Genomic DNA, 19,204 nt, shown 5'->3' with positions numbered 1-19,204 from the left:
GACTGGAGAGCAGCTCTCAGAAGTCCTACCACAGCTTTAAGTGGCAGGGTCAGTGGGTGGGACCAAAGTCCATCTGTCCCCTAGAAAGAAGCCAGGTGGGAGCTCCTGCCTGGAGTCACACAGTTGGCATATACAGCACATGACCAGATATTTGGATGTCAACTTGACACAGATACCTTGTATCAGAGAGGATGGGAAGGTCTGTCATCAGGCACCCACATGGAGAACCCTGCAGGGGGTGATGGGCAAAGCATGAGTCTCAGAGTTGACAGATCTCAATTCAAATCCACATTGGGATGTCCTATCTGGTTGACCTTGCTAAGTTACTTAATCTCTCTAAGCTTTAGTTTCCCCATTTGTAAAAGGTCTGCCCCATCACTGTTCAAGGTTCCAGGAATACAGTACCTACTAAGCACACACAATTGGGGGATTCATGAGTGCATGGGGAAAGAGCTCCTGCAGAGGCTGGTGTGCCATGAAGAAGTGAGCCAGGGAGTGAGCAGCAACGGAGTTGGGGTTAGCTGACCAGAAACTTAGTGCAAGTCAGCAGTGGGATGTGGTAGCCTGGAGACCATTAACTGATGGCTGGGCACTAGGAAGGCCAGGGCATCCTGCCTGCTCAGGTTTCCCTCCGGAGGTGAGGTGGGCAGGCCATGGGCAAAGGTACATCTGTTTGGAGGAAACAGAGCAGGCTACTGAGGAGACTAACTCTTTGGCCCTCCAATGTCTCCAGCACAGTCACCAGCCTATACAGTGTCCTAGTATTAATTAGCAAAAAGGGAGTCTGCAGCCCTGCACCAGGGCGCATGGCTTGGAGAGTGCAGCATAGGCTGGATTTCAGCTCCCACACGCTCTCTGGACTGAGTGCCCTCATGGCCGTCCTCAAGTCCCCACCATTTGCTGACCCATTTTTTTTTTAATTCAACAAATGCCTATTTGAGCTCCTATTCTGTTCTCTCCTTAGGCACTGTTCTAAGTATTGAGGAGGGGCCTTAGGAACTGTGAGTGCTCACTCTGGAGAAGGGAAGGTGACAGCATGTCTACCGGGTTCTCTGACCATATTCTCTCTGGACTGTGGCTCAGAACCAAGCTTCAATTCACTGGCTACTTACTGAGTGTCCACAAAAGCCCTGCTCCAGGGTTACCACTGACTGGCTGTGTGCCCTTGTTTGAGTCACTTTCCTTTTCTGGGCCTCAGTTACTCCATCTGCAAATGAAGATACCAGCCTAGATGATCTGTGAGGACTCTTCTGGCTTCCTGTAGGAAATACTGCAGGTGACAGGGGGAAAGTGAAGTGGACATTTACCGTGTGGCCCAGGGCTGCTGTGCAGGGGATTCAAGCCTGGGGGAGAATCAGGACTAGAGGATCTTGGAGATGTTTTCAGCCTGAGACTCAGCCAGCTTCCTTCCCACCTTTCTTTCCATCATACTCAACAGTCTTGCTCTGGCCACACTAATCTCACCTGCCCTGCATCTGCCATGGCCTCTCTAGCCACCATACCTTTGATCAGGCAGTGTAGTTGGTGTGGAATGCTGTCTCCTGTCTCTGCATAGTGAAATCTCACTCATCTTGGATGTTGCAGAGAGGATGTAAGCATAAGATGCATGGAGACAGGGGTTTAGACCTCATGTTCACCACTGTCCTTCCATTCCTAACGTTTCTACAAAGAGGCTATTGTGGCCCAGGGGATTCCAGAGCCTGAGCTACACTTTCCCCAGGGACATAGTTCTGGGCTCAGGGGATCGTTCTTCTGCCACCACCCAGGGCTGTTTTACCTTTCCTTCTTTGGGGCATTTTGGAGCATGCACCCTGAAACCATACTGACCTGTGTGCATAGCCCAGATCTGCCCGCTTCCTAACTATGCAGCTTTGGCTCTCTCGGATCCCATTTTAAAAGCCCCAGTTTCATTCTCTGTAAAGTGGGATATTAAGTCCCATCTCTCCAAGGAAGAAAAGATGACAGGGCGGGGACGGGGGGTAGAGAGCAGAGAGATCATGTCTGTGAAAGCTGCCTGACAAAGAGTAGAGGCCCGGCTCCTGTTGTCTGCTGGCATTCTGCTGAGCAAGGCTTTTACATCCTCCAAGTTACTCCTGATTCACAAAGCCAAGGACTTCATTTTCTTTGAAAGTGTTTCTAGTGATTTTTCTATCCAGCATTTCTTAAAAGTCCCTCCTCTCTAATCCTGCCCTTTGTTCACTCTAGGCCAGGGGTGGGCAAACTTTTTGACTCAAGGGCCACAATGGGTTCTTAAACTGGACCGGAGGGCCAGAACAAAAGCATGGATGGAGTGTTTGTGTGAACTAATATAAATTCAAAGTAAAGGAGCGGAGGGGAGAGCAAGAGAACCCTCCGCTCTTTCGGCTCCGCGGGCCGGATAGAACAGCCGAACGGGCCGGATCCGGCCTGCGGGCCGTAGTTTGCCCACGGCTGCTCTAGACACTTTGTGTGCCATCCATCTGCCCAGGGGCTAGCAGCGCTGTGGAGGGAGCACCAGCAGAACTCTCCCATGCACTCAAATGTGGATTACTCTGCCCAGAAAGCCCCATCCCAACCAAACTCAGGGTCTCAGGCTTGAAAAGCCTGGGGTGGGTAATGGAGGGAACCACCACCATCTCCCCAAGGCCCCTGTGCACCCAGGGATTCTCCTCATTCCTGCTTCCCAAGCAGGCCGCTCCCACTCTGAGAGATGGTATGGGATTTAGTTCTAGCTCTGCCACTTTCTGCCTGGGAGACCTTAGGCATGCGCCTTGCGTCTCTGACCCTCACTTTGCCCATCTGCAAAATGGGGATGATGTTCATAATACCCCTCACAGGACTCTGGGAAGATTCAAAGAGATTTTGCACAATCACTGCATGCCATAAAGCAAGTGCTCAATTAATGGCAACCACCTCTTTAAAAAAGCATTTGCTGAAATGCCCAGCATACTGTGGACATTCAGTAAATATTCATTGAGCAGTTCAAATTGGAACCATGAACACCTTTTATAGAAAACAGTATGGTAAAGAGAGTGCACAGACCTGAGATCAAATCCTGGCTCTGTAATTTCCTGGCTGTGTGACCTAGGGCAAGTCACTAAACCTCTCTGACTCTGTCTCCTCATTTGTAGAATCCTATATAATAAAAGCCTAATATGCAAATCAACTGAATGGCAAAATGACCAGTTGGTGGGGGTTGGGGCCGGCGAGCAGGTGGCTCCAGGCTAGCCAAGGTAGGTGCTAGCAGGCAGAGGGAGGAGACGGCAATTGGGAAGGGTGGTGGCAACTGGCAGTGGCAGCAGTGGGGTGATGGAGGGCGGGGCTGGCCACTCCCTGGTGGCTCTGGCCCCTAATCGGCCTGCTGGTCACCTCTCGCAGACAGAGGCCAGACTGCAGCTTAGGCCCGCTCCCCACCTAAGCTGTCAGTCAGACATCCCCCGAGGGCTCCTAGACTGCAAGAGGGTGCAGGCTGGGCTGAGGCACCCCCCCCCCCACCGCCTCCAAGTGCATGAATTTTTGTGCACCGGGCCTCTAGTGGGGTAATAATATAGTACTTTCCTGTTGTGAGGGTACCATGGGGGATGCATAAAGCACAGCCTTCCTTTGGGAGGTAGCAGGGCCCACTTAGGAAGATGTCAGGAAGTTCCAGAAGCAAAACCAAGCTGGCACCAAGGCACATGCAAAATGGCGAGCAATTAATTATCTCCAACAGAGAAACACTGCCCAAGTCCCTTTGTCCGGCTATGTCCTGAGCTTGGTTCTGAGGCTGCCTAGAGGAATAAATCCCAGTCCCTGCCCTCCAGGTCCTGTCCCCAGGCTGGACTGGATCAGCCTCAAGTGGGTCTTGTGCTCTGGCATCCATCTCTGGCCTGTTGCTTCTTGCCCGGGGCCTCAGTCTAGCCTTTGTCACCCTTGGCCCACCCCACGGCCTGCTCTTACACAGCTCCAAGAGAAAACTCTCCTCTGTTAAGCAGTTGCCACCCCCTTTCTCCATGGTTAGAACACAGAATTTCACTTGCAACAAATGGATGAGGGCACCCAAAGCTGAGCAGGCCCCAGAGACCACCTCACACCTGTTGTGGAGTTCAGGGTCCAGTGATGATGGAGATAAGGCCCCTGCCCAGGTGGAGATGGTGCTCTAGGGGAGGGGACAAAGAATATGTGATGGGAATGTGTATGTGCAGGAAATGAAGGCAAGATTTTCAGTAGGATTCTTCCCATTTGACATTTGGGGAGACAGAGGAACAAACTGGCCCAAGGTCACCCAGCAGGTGCTGGCAGAACCGGGGGCAGAACACAGAGGCCTACAGCGCCATTCCCCTCCCTGCACCAAGTTGTCCCTTGAGGGGGGGCTTACACTCTTGCCTTTGCCTTGTTCTGCTTTTCATGTACCCATGTCTCCACAGGGCCCCCAGTCTCTTTGCCCTTTCCTCTCTTGAGGAGTAGAGGCTGCTGGGACAACCTTAGCTCTGGTTAGACAGGGTTTTGTCAGGCCCTGAGCAGTGAGAGTGTGTTGGGGGCCAGGAACTTACACGGGCATACGGTGTCTGTGAAAACATTGGCAGCTGAGAGCTCCAATGTGGGGGCCAATGGTGCCCCCCATGGTCCAGATGTTGGCCTCACCCACCTCCTGCCTGCAGCACCAGATTTACAAGAACCTCACAGCCCATCTTAGTGAAACACAAGATTGTAGGGTTGTAAGGAGGTTGGAAGGAAGTCAGAAGGGCCACTCAGTGCAAGGGACCAGAGAAACTGGTAGGTTTTGTCCTTGGCCTTCAAGGTTGTCTGGACAGCAGGGGTCACTCCTGGGCTGAGAGTGTCCCAGGGAAGGTGGGGCCACAGCCTCCCAGGTCAAATGTCCCAGGTTTTCTGCCCAGAAATTTGAAATGAGAACTGAGTCCAAGTGGAGAAGCAGCATGATGACTCCAGGGATTTCCCCAGAGGGAGCAAGCCCTTTTTCCTGCAGGTGTGTGGGCAGGGTTTGCACACCCGAGCGGGTAAGGGGGTGTTGTATGGAGACAAAGCTGGAGGCTTTCTTTCCTATTCCTACCGAGTCTGCAGCCTCTCCTTGCTCCAAGATGCAGGGCACTCCAGTCCACCCCCCTCTCCAGCAGCAGGAGGGTCTGAAACCTGTTTCCCCCCTCCCCTTAACAGAGTAGGCTCAGCCCAAGGTCTTAAGGTAAACACTCCCACCCACACCAACACCTCCTAAAGCATCCTCGCTTGCAGGCTGGGAACCGCAGACTGCCTTTCTGACAAGAGGGGAGATAAGGGGGTTCTCACATTTCCCCTGGCTGGGCTCCTGGGCTGCCAGCATTCATGCTGGCTGATTTCAACATGAAAGGGCCCCTTGAGAAAGAGAGCCCCCCTCCCTTTCCCCCTTCCCTCTGCTAAGCCCCATTCCGAAGCTAACCACTGTCTGAGCCTCCCTCCCCCTGGAGCACCAGCTCTGCTGCTGGCCTGCCTGCCAAACCTTTCCCTAACTGTCAGCCTCACCTCAGTACCCCGCCCTCCAGGGTGGGAATCCCAGGGAGCAGAGGGGGGCATGCACTGGGCTGTCCTACCAAGCACTAAGCTGGAGAGGATAAAGAGGGGCTTGTGGTCCCAACTGGTGACACAGAGCCCAGGGTCTGCTCCACAGCCCAGGTGACCCTAGGCAACTATGCTGTTAAACAAATCTTTGGGAGTGGGAGAGACAGCTCTGAGGAGAGGTGGTCCCCCAATGCCAAATCCAAAGAATGCCAAACATTCTCAGGATCTCTGAGCACCCAAGGGGTCAACTCTCAGGCCTCTTCCGTGGCTCTTTTTAACTGCCTAAGAAAAGTACCCTTCAAAAATCTACTGAAACATCTCATGTTTCTACCACCAGAGGCCTTCCAGGTATTTGCCCTCAATCTATTATGCTGCAACTTTTTTAAACCTTTTATTTTGAACTAATTTTAGACACAGAAAAGTTGCGAAAAATAGAACAGACAGCTCCTGTACACTCCTCACCCAACTCCCCCTGATATTAACATCTTACATAACCTTAGTACAATGATCAAAACCAATAAATTAACCTGGTATCATACTATTAACTAAACTACAGATCTTATTTGAATTTCACCAGTTTTTCCACTAATGACCAGGACCCTCTCCAAGATCTTACATTGCATCTAGTTGTCATGTCTCCTTAGTCTCCTCCAACTTGGGAAAATTCCTCAGTCTTTCCTTGTCTCTCATGATCTTGACACTTTTGAAGAGTACTAGTCATCTGTTTTATAGACTGCCTCTCAATTTTATACAATGATATTTTCTTATGACTAGACCAAGGTTATGCATTTTGGGCAAAAATACCACAGAAATGATGTTGAATACTTCTCAGCTGATCATACCAAGAAGTTCATGATGTCACTATGTCTTATTACTGGTGATGTTTACGTCAGTCACTTCATTAAGTTGATGTCTGCAGGGTTTCCCAACTATAGAGTTAGCATATTTCCCTTTCATATACAGTTCAAGTATATTAGGAAGATACTTTGGGACTATACATGTCTTATTACTCTTCAAATGTTCTATGTTTGTCTGCTAATTGTAGCATCCACTGGTGGATCAATATTTATTACTATGGCTCCTTCCTAATAGTCATGATCCATTTCTCTCTTTCTTTATATATTGATTAATTGGAATTTTACTGTAAGGAAAAGATGCCCCATACTCCCTTTTTATTTATGTATTCAATTATTAATTTGTCTTAGTATGGGCCAATGGATATTTATTGTATTCTATGGCTTCAAATCTAATATTATCTTCTCCCTCAAGAGAGTAGGGTATGACTACCTACTCATTAAGTATGGGCTATGCATAGTGCCTTCCTTCCAAAGAGGACAGTGTGGAAGTGGGGAAAAATAACATGGAGACACCTGACAAACACTACTCCAGTCAGGTGACCCCAGGTAGCACGAGCAGTTGATAGTGTGCACTAGTTACCTGTGTTGAGAAGGGCATTTCACCTCTGTGATATTCCCCCCCATACCCATTTTCCACTTTAATCATGAGAAAAGCTTCATGATTTTTAAAATCCAAATTGAGGGACATTCTGCAAAATACCCAACCAATACTCATGAAAACTGTCAAAGCCATCAGTAGCAAGGGAACTCTGAGCAACTGTCACAGACAAGAAAAGCCTAGGGGGCATGACAACTAAATGTAATATGGTATCTGGAATAGGACACTGGAAAAGATAAGGTCATTAAGTAAAATAAAAATAAAAACAAACAAAAATAAACTTAAGGAAACCTGAATCAAGTATGGACCTTAGTTAATCATAATGTTTCAATATCAGTTCATTAATTGTAACAAATGTACCATACTCATGTGAGGTGTTAGCAATAGAAGAAACTTGATGCTGGGTGTATGGGAACTCTCTGTATTAACTTTGTACCTCTTCTGTAAATCTAAAAGTTCTAAAATGAAATATATATATATATATATATATATATATATATATATATATATACACACACACACACACACACACACACTGACTGAGTGGCCAGATTATTATGATCTCTGAACACATAATAATCTGGCTACTCAGTATATATATATTAGAGGCCCAGTGCACGGATTCGTGCATGGGTGGGGGGTGGGGACCGGCCAGCCTGGCCAGAGGTAGAGGACATGGGCGGTTGGCCAGCCTGCCTGCTGGTTGAACTCCTGGTTGAGGGGACAATTTGCATATTAGCCTTTTATTATATAGGATATACACTGAGTGGCCAGATTATTATGCGTTCAGAGATCATAATAATCTGGCCACTCATATATATATATATTCCAATATTATCACTATTTATTTTGTGTTCAAATTGTTCCCGCATTGGCTATTAGGATCTCTTTCAGTTTGGCTCCTGTGTTCTCCCCAAAAAATCCTCATGCTTTTCTGAGCACTGCCTTATTTTCTGTCATCACAACATGGTCCAGGAGTATCCTGGACTATCCCTGTCCCAGGCCTGATTCAGCCATTTCTTCATTGAGTACTAACTCCCTCTATTGGAAAATGGTATTAGAAACCAAGATCTGGTAACTAGGTGTGCTCACTGCTACTGAGGTGCCATTACTTCTAGGATCTCTCAACTTATAGATCTAGAAAATATATGTGTTCATACCAAGCATTTTCCTGCAATTTAAAAAATGTCATTTACTGATTCCAAGATGGCAATGGATTAAGCAGAAGTTACACTGACATTCTCCCAGGACCTGAAATTACAACTAAAATCTAGAAAAGCTGTCTTGAATAACCAACTAAAGACTAGCTGGACAGAACACTCAGAGCACCACAACTAATAAAGGTGCTCACATAGCATCTGGCTGTGAAAGGAAGTGGGGCTTCTGTCTGCCAGGGAGAGATGGATGGAAATGCAGGCCTCTTAAAGGGCCAAACACAAAAATTTATGTGCAGCCACTTACCTTGGGCTACAGTAGATTGAGGGAAGAGTGGAGTACAACTGTATGAGGAGAGTCCAGGGTTGGGAGTTCTGGGGATAGAGCTTGTAGGGCAGCCACCTGGATTCCTGTGATGAATCATTCCCCCATAATACAGAGGACATATTTCTCAGGCACACCTTTACCATCCAGGCAGCTTTTGTCTGGGGGTGGGGTGGTAGGGGAAGCAACTGCCCAAACATTGGAAAACCTCTCATACCACCCATGGAGTTTAACCATTGCTGTGGTCTAGAGCCTGAGGCTAATTAAGAGATTGAGAATAACCATCAGCCTACAGACACAGGTGGATCTCTGTGTGCTTTGGGCTTAGCCTAATCTGCTTCTGGACCCAGGGCTAGGAAAAGCAGACCTTGATGCACATCTTAGTCATATCCAAATGCACCCAGCCCCAGCAGAGGGAGCCACAAGCTGTGGATTGTTGATAGCTCCAAACAGGGTACTCAGGGACAGTAACAAGCAACATATGACATTGTCCCGCACAAAAGATCCTCCAAAAATACTTGGAGTCATAGTAGATCTACCTAATACAAAGTAACAAACCCAAAGAGGCAGCAAAAATGGAGAGAGAGAGAAAAAAAACCACAAGCCCCAAATGTAAGAATAAGAATTCTCCAGGAGAAGAACTAAATGAAATAGAGATAAGAAATTTTTCAGATATAGAGTTCAGAGTAATGAGTATAACGATGCTAAGCAACATGAGAAAAGATATAGACACTATAAAAAATGACCAGTTGGAAATGAAGAATGACATAGCAGAAATAAAAACACATTGGAAGGAATAGAAAGCAGATTAGAGAAAGCTGAGGATCAGGTCAACAAAATAGAAGACAGGGTAGAAAAAATCACTCACTCAGAGAACCAAAAAGAAAAAAACAATTAAAAAAACAGGACAACAGTTTAAGGGAGCTGTGGGACGAAATGAAACATAACAGTATCTGCATTATAGGAATATGAGAAGGAGAAGAAAGTGAGCAAGGGATAGAGAACCTGTTTGAAGAAATAATGACAAAAAACTTTCCTAACCTGGTGAAGGAAAAAAATCACACAATTTCAGGAGGCACAGAGAATCCCAAGCAAGAAGAATACAGACTCATGCCCAGACACATCATAATTAAAATGACAAAAATTAAAGACAAGGAATTTAAAGGCAGAAAGAAAAAAGCAATTTGTTACCTCCAAAAGAGCTTCCATAAGGCTGTCAGCTGATTTCTCACCAGAAATTCTACAGGCCAGAAGGGAATGGCATGAAGTATTCAAGGTAATGTAAAACAAGGATCTGAAACCAACATTACTTTACCCAGCAAAGTTACCATTCAAAATACACAGTGAAATAAAGAGCTTCCAAGACCAAAAAAAAAAAAAAAAAAAAAAAAAAAAAAAAAAAAAGCTAGCCCTGGCTTGTTTGGCTCAGTGGATAGAGCATCAGCCTATGGACTGAAGGGTCCTAAGTTTGATTCCGATCAGGGGCACATGCCCAGGTTGTGGGCTCAGTCCCCAGTGGGGGGTATGCAGGAGGCAGCCAATCAATGATTCTCTCTCATCATTGATTTTTTTTATCTCTCCCTCTCCCTTCCTCTCTGAAATCAATAAAAATATATATATTTTAAAAAAGGTTAAAGGAATTTGTCACCACCAAACCAGCATGGCAAGAAATATCAAAGGGACTGCTATATATTTTTTTATAAGACATAGAGAGAGAAACATAGGCATAAAAAATTAAAATGGCAATAAATAAGTACCTATCAATAATAACCTTAACTATAAATGGATTAAATGCTCCAATCCAATGATAGAGGGTAGCTGAATAGATAAGAAAACATGACCCATATATATGCTGTGTACAAAAGACCTGCCTCAGAACAAAGGACTCACACAGAATGAGAGTGAAGGGATCAAAAAGTTTTCATCCAAATGGAAACAAAAAAAAGTTTGGGTAACCATACTCATATCTGACAAAATAGATTTCAAAATGAAGGCTATAATAAGAAACAATAAAGGTCAGTACCTAATAATAAAAGGATTGATGAAACAAGAGGCTATAACCCTGGTAAACATATATACACCAAATATATGAGCACCTAAATACTACATATATATACTAGAGGCCCAATGCACGAAATTCATGCAAGGGGTTCAGCCCTCACAGCCCCGGCTTCGTCTGGAAGGTTGTCTGGAAGGACATCTGGAAGGACATCCAGATGGTCATTTGGCTGTCCTGTCTAATTAGCATATTTTGCTTTTATTATATATATAAAGGGGACTTTGATACCCCACTGACTTCACTGGATAGATCTCCCAGACAAAAAACCAACAAGGAAACAGTGACTCTAAATCAGTGGTCGGCAAACTGTGGCTCGTGAGCCACATGCAGCTCTTTGGCCTCTTGAGTGTGGTTCTTCCACAAAATACCACATGCAGGTGCGCACGTACAGTGCGATTGAAGGAGTACCCTAATTAAGTTAATAACAATGTACCTACCTATATAGTTTAAGTTTAAAAAATTTGGCTCTCAAAAGAAATTACAATCGTTGTACTGTTGATATTTGGCTCTGTTGACTAATGAGTTTGCCAACCACTGTCCTAGCGCAAGGCAAACAAAGGAGGAAATAAACAAATGGGACTACATCAAAATAATAAGCTTCGTGGGGGGGGGGGCCGAGGGGGAGATTCAAATAGTGGCCAAAATAAGCAGATGTGTCCTGTGCCTTGTCATGGAGCAGATAGAAGGAACAACTAAATCACATAACATCTACCCAGAACTGGCAAATTAGACACAGTGGGGAGACAATCCACAGCCATAAAGGGCAGAGGATGCCTGGAGAACAGTAGGATCAGGGATCTGGGCTGGAGAAAGAGATATGTGTGACCACAGGGATGAGAGGTTCAGAAGGAAGCTGTGCTGCACCAAGTCTGAGTCCCTTGGGGACATGTGTAACACCCGACTATGAAAGGGAGGTCCACAGGGCTGTTGGCAGGCAGGGAACCTAGATCTATGTCCACAGCTGTGAGAGGCTGCACCCGGAAAGGCAGCCTGAAGAGCTGCCTGAGCCGCGTGGTGTTGTGCAGTGCTGGGAAGGTGGGGAGAAACTCACAGACACATGGTTGCTTTGCCTCTGTTTTGGCTTTGCTTTTATTCACTAAACCCAGTTCATAGTGCCTTTCAACTATAAACACCCACCAAGGCTGTGGTGCAGGTGGAGGTGCAGTTTTTTGGAGGCTGGGGAGTGGCTGTGGAGGGGAGAAAACAGGGAGAAGTGACCAGGAATCCAGAACTGACACATTCTGGACCCTCCAAACCTAAGCAGCCATTTTTCTCCTGAAGAACCAGCCCCTCCCAGCAGCCTCAGCCCAGCTAGTGTGGCCACATCCAGCCTCAAGCTTTGCAGAGGAAATAAAGATTCTAAATAGCCCCAGGGAGCCTTCAGGGGGACTAGGTTGAAAGGCCATTTGGTCCCAGAAAGCAATACAGCAATACCCCCACCTAAAGCCCTTTGTCAAAAACAGATGCTTGAGTGATTAAGACTGACAGCAGACAGGCGAAGTGGGCAGATTGGTTCTGCCTGCTTACAACCAAGGCTATGGAGACAGACACAGAGGAGCAGTGGATCTCTTGGAACTCCAACATGGTGCTGACTACCTAACAGGAAATTGGGAGGTGGCAGACAGAACAGAAGAGTGGAGTCTTAAACCAGCCCCCATGGTGCATTAAAACTCAGCTGAAATGAACAACACTTCACTTTTTAATTTTATTTTTATATCTTTGATTTAAAATTTTTTTCTGTATTTTTTTATCTTTCATTTTTTTGTATTATTTTCTTCATTCTAGTTTTATTTTCTTTATCATTATTCTATTTAATCTTATTTTTTCTTTTTTTTCACCCTTTTCTTCCTCACTCTCCCTTTTTCATCCTGTCTCTCTTCTCCTGTCCTCGCTTTAGTTTTTCTCTCTTCTTTCTTTTTGCCCCTTGTTAAAATTAGATCTTCTTTATCTGCTTTATGACATGTTATTATTATTGTAGTCTCTGTTGGCTTATATATCTAATATCTAATTTTCTCTCCCCTGCTCCAAGTCCATGCACCCTTCTCTTTTCTCTTTCTTTGCTAGCCATTTAAAAAATGTTTTTGCATTTCCTCTCCTCTCTTGCTCTCTTCTTCTCCTAGTTGTTTAATTAGTTTCACTCACTAAACTCAAGCCTATCTGCTCTCTCCTCAATTCTCCTTTTCCAAAAATAGATAAATAAAGATAGATAATTTAAATTTTTTTGTTTTATCTCTTTATTTATTTATTTATTTATTTATTTATTTATTATTTTATTTTTCTTTGCTTTGCTTCTTATCCACTCATTCTCTTCCTACCTCCTCTATACTGAACCATGGTACTTCCCCTATTCATTCAATTCCATAGCCTTATATTCAGTACATAAGCTCTGCCTCTACAGATTCTATCCCCCACTTTTTCTGGGTGTTTGTTGTTTGCCTTTTTCAGTTTATTTGTTTGTTTTGTGGTGTTTTCTTCCCATATGTATTTTTTCCTTCTTCTTTTTTCTTCTTTTTCTTTTCTCTCTTACCTTTTTTCCTTTTCTCAATATCATTTTTGCTCTCTCGTATCTCTCCTAATTATATTTATCTGGTGGTCACTTTTATTGGGGTTATCGGTGTAGTGAATACATTCATGTTTTGTTCCCTTTGCTTCATATCTGTCGAGTTGTATTTTGTGCTGTTCGGTCAATGTGGTAGAGAGTGAGCCACATAACCAGACACCTAAGAGGGGACTCCACGAATGGGTTAATAACACTCAAGACCCAACTACACCAAGAGAACCCAAATATCCCAAGTAATGGGCATCGCTAGAATACCCAGCCCAGAATACCTGAGAGATTGAACCACTGCCCCCCTCCAAAAAGAAAACAACAAAAAAAACACACAACATCTACTATGTAAGACAAACTCAAAAAAATCTGGGTGACATAGAAGTTTGATCTAATACATAGAAACAACCACAAAGGAACAGCAAAAATGGGGAGAAAAAGAAACAACCACCATATGAAAGAAAGGGAGGAATCACCAGAAAAGGGAATAAATGAAATGGAGGCAAGGAATTTGTCAGAGAAAGAATTCAAAGCAATGGTTATAAGGATGCTGAAAAAGATGGAAGACAAATTAAATAACATGTGAAAGAACCAAGAGGAAATGAAGAAGAATCAAGAGGAAATGGAAAATGACATAGCTGCAATAAAGAACACAATGGAAAGTATCAAAAGTAGACTAGAAGAAGCTAAGGACTGTATCAGTGAGTTAAAAGACAAGATAGGAAACACACCCAAGCAGAGCAACAACGGAAAAAAACACACCACGTACAAAGCAGAAGGAGAGCCTAAGGGAGCTTTGGGACAACACAAAACGAAGCAACATCTGAATAATAGGGGTGCCAGAAGGAGAGGAAGCTGAGCAAGAAATAAAAAACCTGTTTGAAGAAATAATGACAGAAAACTTCCCTGATTTTGGGAAGAAATAACTCATACAACTCCAAGAAGCACATAGAGTTCCAAACAAGATGCACCCCAAAAGACTGACCCCAAGACACATTATAACTAAATTGGCAAACACCAACGACAAAGTAAGAATCTTAAAGGCTGCCAGAGAGAGAGAGAAAGTTACCTACAAGGAATCTCCCATTAGATTATCAACTGATTTCTCAACAGAAACACATCAGTCTAGAAGGGAATGGAGTGAAATATACAAAGTGCTGCAAAGCAATGGAGTTAATCCCAGAATACTATACCCAGCAAGGCTATCATTGAAAATTGAAGGTGAAATCAGGAGCTTCACAGACAAAAAAAAAAAAAAGGGTTAAGGGAGTTTATTACCACAAAGCAAGCAATGCAAGAAATGCTAAAGAAATGTTAAATAAGACCAAAATCTTATTTAACCAGTCCGCTATTGGTGGCTATTCATAGTATTACACACTTTATTTTATACTAGAGGCCTGATGCACAAAATTAGTGCAAAGGGCTTGGCCCTTGGAGCCACAGCGGCTTGCCTCTGCCCTAGCAGCCCTGGCTACATCTGGAAGGTCATCCGGTTGTCCAGTCTAATTAGCATATTACACTTCTATTATTATAGATTATCAAAATGTTGTAATCCCTGTGCATAGTCATGTGCCAAGTGGTTCTCAAGGACAGACAATGAAATAGAAACTCTTGTGTCAAAATGTCTGGGCATCTGAAATCTTGATGGAAGCTGCCAATGTGTCCTCCCAGATAGGTGTTCTAATTAACTGCCCCCCATTCTAAGTAGCTCATGTGCCATTCAGGGCCCAGCCTCTCTCAGTTTCCATCTCCAACCACTTTCCCACTTTCTCCCACTTCTAGTCTAACACTCAATCTCAATGAACTACCTGCCATTTTGTCTCATGCTTCCAGGTCTCTGACTATGCTGTTGTTTCTTCTACTTAGAGTGTCCTTCCTCTTTTATCAGCATGATAAACTTCTATTCACTCCTCGAAGCCCATCTCAAAGGGTACCTCCTGTGTGAAGTCATTCTGAGCTTGTCACATAGGCAGGCAATTGGTGACTCCCTCCTCAGTTCTCCCACAGTGACTGCTCTGATCACATTTTGTCAGTTTGGGGAGATGGCTGTGTGTCCCACTAACTTATATAATCTTTACAGTCTAGCTCAACACAGACTAGACACACGGGAAGCCCCTAAGAGTGTCTGCTGAATTAATGGATGAACTTCCTTCCCAATGGCTTCAGACAACTTATTTTCTATGGGGCCTTAACTAAAAGTTTGGTCTGAGGCTAATAATTTCTTAAAGTTCACCCTTAAAGCTCCCATTCACTTCCATACCCCACTCCTGTGTGTACACATACAGGCAGGAACACATACACACTCAGGCACCCTCCCAAGTCTGTGTAGGGAGTCTTTGTAAGGGTGTGTGTGAGGCTGTCTCTGTGTTAGAAAGTTAGGGGAGAGAGACAGAAGTAGAGGAAGAGAGAGAAGAGAAGTGAGAAAAAAGAAAGGAAGGTAGGGAGATAGAAAGAGGAGAAAGGAGATTGTTTAAAGTGAGCATTTCTCAGGTTACCAGGGGCTGATGAATCCCTTTAAATGAAGTTGTCTTAGCAGCCGACACCTGAGCAGGAAAGAATTGAGGAGCTATTACCCCTAGAAAGAAAAATATATATATTTGCTAACAATGCAGGAAAATGCCAAGCAAGATGCTTTACGAAGGTCAAAGCCACTGGGTTCTCACTCAGCTCTCTTGTCCCTTGTCCCCATGTCCATTTGATCACCACAACAAAGTTTGTCTACCTCTTAAATACCTTGCAAATCCTCCACATGTCTCCATTCCTAATTGCTGCCACTGAGGTAAATTGCTCATCATCTCTCACAGCTACTAGTGCAATAGCTTCCTTGTTAGCCTCCCTGCATCCCATTTTGTCTCTTCCAACCCTGTAGACACAGGGAAAAAAATGGAAAAAGACTCCACAGGCAGCAAATTATTATTTGGTGGTCACCTGAAATATAAACCCAAATAATAAAAACAAATAAATAAAGGTCGTTCTGTAAAGCAAATCTGATCTTGTCACAGCCCTGCTTGAAACTATGTAGCCACAGGCTCAAGTTCAAACTATATTCAAGGTCCTTCTCCATGCATCCTTCACAGTTTAGGAAGTCAGCAAATATCAAGTCATTGTCTGTGAGGCACTGGGATTGAGAGAGGAGTCAACACAATTTCAGTTCTCAAAAGGTGCATGCTGAAGTCCTCACTCCGAGTGGTAGCACAAGACATGAAAGAGATCTCAACTGCTATTTTAATCTTAGACCACAAGCTTTGTTATAATCCTACTTTCCTCTGGAGTTCATGGCCTGTCAGTGCCTGATGGGGCTTCATCAGTATGGATGCATGAATGTATGGTTAGATGGTGGATGGACTGAGGGGTGGATGGATGAACAGAGGGACGGGTAGAATGGGTGCAAGAAGCTCCAGCAGAATAGATTGAGATTATAGACTATTAGAGGAAGAAACAGACTCAGAGGCTTGTCCAAAGTCACACTTCTAAATCACATAATCATATCTATCTATGCAGAAAAAGCATGTGACAAAATCCAACACCCTTTCTTGATAAAAACTCTCAGCAAACTGGGAATAGAGGGATCATACCTCAACATAATAAAAGCCTTATATGACAAACCTACAGCCAACATCATACTCAATGGGCAAAAATTAAACTCATTTCCCCTAAGAATGGGAAAAAAGACAGGGATTCCCACTTTCACCACTCCTGTTCAATATAGTACTGGAAGTGCGAGCCATAGTGATCAGACAAGAAGAAATAAAAGGCATCCAAATTTGAAAAGAAGAAGTAAAACTGCCCTTATTTGCAGACTAGAGGCCCAGTGCATGAAATTTGTGCATGGGGGTGTGTGTCCCTCAGCCCAGCCTGCACCCTCTTTAATCTGGGACCCCTCAAGGGATATCCGACTGCCAGTTTAGGCCCGATCCTGGTAGGACATCCCTCTCACAATCCAGGACTGCTGGCTCCCAACCACTCACCTGCCTGCCTTCCTGATTGCCCCTAACTGCTTCTGCCTGCCAGCCTGATCACCCCCTAACCACTCCCCTGCCAGCCTGATTGATGCCTAACTGCTCCCCTGCCAGCCTGTTTGCCCCTAACTGCCCTCTCCTGCAGGCCTGGTCACCCCTAACTGCTCTCCCCTGCAGGCCTGCATCTCCCCCAACTGCCGTTCCCTGCAGGCCTGGTTGCCCCCAGCTTCCCTCCTCTGCCAGCCTGGTCACCTCTAACTGCCCTCCCCTGTAGACTTGATCGCCCCCAACTGCCCTCCCTTGCAGGCCTGGTCCCTCCCAACTGCCCTCCCCTGCTGGCCTGATTGCCCACAACTGCCCTCCCTTGCAGGCCTGGTCCGTCCCAACTACCCCCCCCCCCCTGCTGGCCATCTTGTGGTGGCCATCTTGTGTCCACATGGGGGCAGCCATCTTTGACCACATGGGGGCAGCCATCTTGTGTGTTGGAGTGATGGTCAATTTGCATATTACTCTTTTATTAGATAGGATGACATGATACTGTACATAGAAAACCCCAAAGACTCCATCAAAAAACTACTAGACCTAATAAATAAATTCGGCGATGTAGCAGGATACAAAATTAACACCCAGAGATTATGGCTTTTTAATATACCAACAATGAACTCACAGAAAGAGAAACTAAAAATACAATCCCATTTACCATAGCACCAAAAAAATTAAGATGCCTAGGAATAAACTTAACTAAGGAGGTAAAAGACCTGTACTCAGAAAACTACAGGACATTGAAAAAAGAGATAGAAGAAGACTTAAACAACTGGAAGAACACACCATGTTCATGGATTGGTAGAATCAATATCATTTAAATGTACATACTACCCAAAGCAATCTACAGATTCAATGCAATCCTCATTAAAATACCAATGGCATATTTCAAAGATCTAGAACAAACTCTCCAAAAATTCATCTGGAATAAAAAAAGACCCTGAATAGCCACAGCAATCCCGAGAAAGAACAAAGTTGGAGGAATCACAATACCAGATAGCAAGCTATATTACCAAGCCATGGTTCTCAAAACTGCCTGGTACTGGCACAAGAACAGATGTATACACCAATGGAACAGAACAGAGAATCCAGAAGTTGACCCAAGCCATTATGCTCAATTAATATTTGACAAAGGAGGCAAGAGCATACAATGGAGTCAAGACAATCTCTTCAACAAATGGTGCTGGGAAGTTTGATCAGAAACATGCAAAAAAATGGAACTAGATCACCAATTTACACCATACACAAAAACAAACTCAAAATGGCTAAAGGACTTAATTGTATGACGGGAAACTATAACAATCCTACAAGATTCCACAGGCAGCAAAATATCAGACATACGTTGTAGCAATATGTTTACCGACACAGCTCCTAGGGCAATGGAGACTATGGAGAAAGTAAACAAATGAGACTACATCAAAATAAAAAGCTTCTGCACAGCAAAAGAAACCATCAACAAAACAAGAAAGCCCACTGCATGGGAGAACATATTTGCCAATGCTATTTCAAATAAGAGTTTAATCTCCAAAATTTACAGAGAACTCATACAACTTAACAAAAGGAAGATAAATGATCCAATCAAAATATGGGCAAAGGACCTAAATAGATACTTTTCAAAAGAAGACATACAGAAGGCCGAGAGACATATGAAAACATGCTCAAAGTCACTAATCATGTGAGAGATGCAAATCAAAACAACAATGGGATACCATCTCACACCTGTCAGAATGGCTATCATCAACAAATCAACAAACGACAAGTGCTGGCGAGGATGCAGAGAAAAAGGAACCCTCATGCACTGCTGGTGGGAATGCAGACTGGTGCAGCCACCGTGGAAGACAGTATGGCGTTTCCTCAAAAAACTAAAAATGGAACTCCCATTTGACCCAGTAATCCCATTTCTAGGGCTATATCCTAAGAAACAAGAAACACAAATCAGAAAGGATATATGCACCTCTATGTTCATGGCAGCATAATTTATAATAGCTAAGATTTGGAAACAACCTAAGTGCCCAACAGCAGATGAGTGGATTAAAAAACTGTGGTACAGCCGAAACCGGTTTGGCTCAGTGGATAGAGCGTTGGCCTGCGGACTGAAGGGTCCTGGGTTCGATTCTGGTCAAGGGCATGTACCTTGGTTGTGGACACATC

This window comes from Plecotus auritus, assembly GCF_963455305.1.
Source record: "Plecotus auritus genome assembly, chromosome: X".
In the NCBI taxonomy this organism is placed as follows: domain Eukaryota; kingdom Metazoa; phylum Chordata; class Mammalia; order Chiroptera; family Vespertilionidae; genus Plecotus; species Plecotus auritus.
Note: the sequence above shows the minus strand (reverse complement) of the source record.